At 57.0% G+C, this 2,920-nt stretch overlaps 1 protein-coding gene across 10 annotated transcripts in view; it reads right to left on the bottom strand.

Annotated features, from left to right (window-relative positions):
* B3GNTL1 (UDP-GlcNAc:betaGal beta-1,3-N-acetylglucosaminyltransferase like 1) overlaps window positions 1-2,920 on the bottom strand; it is a 48,231-nt gene that overhangs the window by 22,889 nt on the left and 22,422 nt on the right. The gene's annotated exons all lie outside the window — the stretch shown is intronic.

The raw sequence follows: 2,920 nt of genomic DNA, 5'->3' as shown, positions 1-2,920 counted from the left end.
AGCATCTGCTGCAGTCCGTCCAGATGCCTCTAACGCTCAGAGGTAAATGTTCAGTCCTTCGGGCAGTCAGAGGCAGGTGTAGAAGGGGCTGGTCCCTGTGGCAGCTATCGGGGTTCCTGATGCTTGACACCTGCAGCCTCCGGCTGCCAAAGCAGAGAACTCGCCTTTCTCCCCTTTCTGGCTGGAGACGGGCAGCTGGGGGGTGTCTGCCCCTTGCAGGGGGCCCTGTAGGTTCTCACAGGCCAGCCGGCCGTGGGGTGATGCCAACACCCCCTCCGTGACTGTGCTGTCTCCATCAGTGAGGCAAGCCAGAGCGCTAAGACCTCCAGCCCCAAGAGGTCTCCTGGTTAGGACACCCTGGCGGCCACACCGCCGGCCCGCACAGCCCCGCACGTGGCGGTGACCCGCTCTGTGTGGCCGTGCTAAGAGCTCTGGCACGGCCATGCCTTTTTTGTTGCTGGGTTTTTGAATTATACTTCTTCTTTTTTGAGGAAACAGTGGAGTCACACGTAGAAGTAAGAACTCAACAGAGACCCCCGTGTACCTTCACGTGGTTTCTCTGATGGTGTTATCTTGAAAAACCACAGCAGCCCCACCACCGAGCCCAGGGACACAAGGACCCTCGGGGCCCCTACGGCCACGCCCACCCCTCCTTGACTGGCAGCCGCTGCCCTGTATCCCAGTGCTGTGATTCTGTCTTCGAGAATGCTGTATAAACAGAATCGCACAGTGCGGAGCCTTTTGGGACTGGCCTTTTTCCTCACTCCACAGTTCTCTGGAGGTTCGTCCAGGCTATCGTGTTTAACGAGTTTGTTCCTTTTTTGGCTGAAAACTATTCCATTGTGCAGACAAACCCGTTTGTTTTGCCTGCTTCAGGAGTCTGCACGGCGGCCGGAAGTCACTGCTCGCTATGAAGCACCACTGACTTCAGTCTCACCACTGTCAAGTGCAGACGGTCACATGCAGGCTTCTGCGCGAGCACAGTCTTCATTTCTGCGGGACAAACGCCCAGAGGTGGGACGGCCGGGTCACATGGCAGGTGCAGGTTTAATCTGTTAGGGAGCTGTCACCCTGGTTGTCCGAGCGGCCGCACGGTCTGCTCCCCTGCGGCGTGGCGGTGTGTTGGGGACCCAGCCTCCCCGCCCCCCTCCAGCACCCGGGCTGTCACGTGTCGACTTCAGCCTTTCTGATGGGAGTGAACCGATCGCACCGTGGTTTAATCCGCGTTTCCCCGATGGCTCACGATGTCAGGCCTCTCCCCACGGGCTGTGTGCCGTGTGTCCGTCCTCGGCAGTGAGATGCCTTTTCATATCTTTTGTCCATTTCCTAATTTAGATAAAGCACACCTGGCTGCAGGCATTCTTTTTACATAGTGCTGAATCCTCTTTGTGAACCTTTTCTAGATCGCTCCTAAAAGCACATACTGTGAGTCAGAACAGCTCCTGAATTATCATCCTGCCCAGAGTAAGGTCACCCCACACCTCAACTGAAAGGATATATTTTTTTCACTGTCTATTACATCTATTTTCTGATCTTGTCGAAACTGTCTTGCATTTGATTGCTGAACAGAAAAGATTTTGAGGGGAAAAATTGGAAATGTTGATCAAAAGCTGTGGGGTAGGAACCCTCGGCTCCAAAGGTATTCCCAAACATGAAGATAAAGGGGCTTAAGCTCCATACACAAACCCCAAAGGCCCCAAGCCCCACAACCGCGGCGGCATGAACAGCTGCTTGGGGGTGACAGACGGGCCAAGTGTGTGCCAGCCCTCTGAGAGCGTGGTCTCCGGCCAGACCGTGAGAGTCGGCAGTCGGGCTCCTTCTGGGATGTGAGCCGACTTAACGCTGTTCCCACCGGGGAGGGCCTGGGCTCCCACAAACCCCTTCCCACAGGCTCCCGCTCCTGATGAAAGCGAGAATCACGCTGATAGGGTCTCGCATCACGAAAGAGGATTAGGCGGGGATCATGTGAAACTGGAGCTTCTGAGGCTGGCGATGGAGAGGAGATGGAGGTCTCTCGTTTGCCTTAACACTTCCTTAAAGGGACGCTGGCCTGGGCACAGGGCAAACAGAGGCCAACCACAGGACCCTCCCTTCCCTAAGAGGCCCCCTGAGTGCAAGCCAAGCTCTTCTGTTTCCACGGCAGCTGGTGAAGCCCACCAGGCAGCCTCTGTGGCCTCTCCTATGACGGCCCCCGGGACGCACACTAAGTATGTCACAGTGCAGAGACTCTGGATGCCCGGGGGCGCCGCCCGCTGTGGTCACCGTACCCTGCACATAGGCGGCGCTCAAGCAACAGGCTGAATGAGCCACTGGGTGTGTCCTGGCCTCGCCCAAAGCCCATGGTGGCACATCCCGCCTTCTGGGACTCCTGCCACCCCACCAGCATTCCCTCAAGTCAGGGCTACCAGGCAAGATGTTTAGAGCTCGCTGCTGACACGAGCTCCCTGGGGACTGATGTCAGGGACTAGAGAAGTCCTGTGGTCACCCTGAGGCCAAGGGGGAGGGACGGACCATCAACGTGCTGGAAAAGCTCCAGGATGCCTCTCCTGGGGACACGCCCCCTCACTGACCCCAGCCTGACTGACCTGCCCCGGGCTTTACGCCTGGGTGCCCTGCGCAGGTGACCCGGGGGAGGGACGGACCACAGTCCCCCCCAGCTCCTGTCCCACAGCTGACCCCGCTCAGAAATGCTCAGTAAGTAAGTGGGTGGACAGCCGCCACCGTGGGAGCTGCCTAACGACGCCCAGAAGTCCTGCAGGGAGTACACACCCACGCCATTTACGGAGCTGCGGCCAGGGGCCTTTCCTACATAATTAAATGCTTTCCTTGTAAATGCCTTAAAAAACAGCATTCATTCCATTCTTTCCGAACTAACTGGACAACATAATTGACATAACAACCAACCAGCAACTGCAAATTA

Source organism: Pteropus alecto, unplaced genomic scaffold (genome assembly GCF_000325575.1).
Source record: "Pteropus alecto unplaced genomic scaffold, ASM32557v1 scaffold134, whole genome shotgun sequence".
NCBI lineage: Eukaryota > Metazoa > Chordata > Mammalia > Chiroptera > Pteropodidae > Pteropus > Pteropus alecto.
Note: the sequence above shows the minus strand (reverse complement) of the source record. Positions and strands in the feature narration are given on the sequence as shown.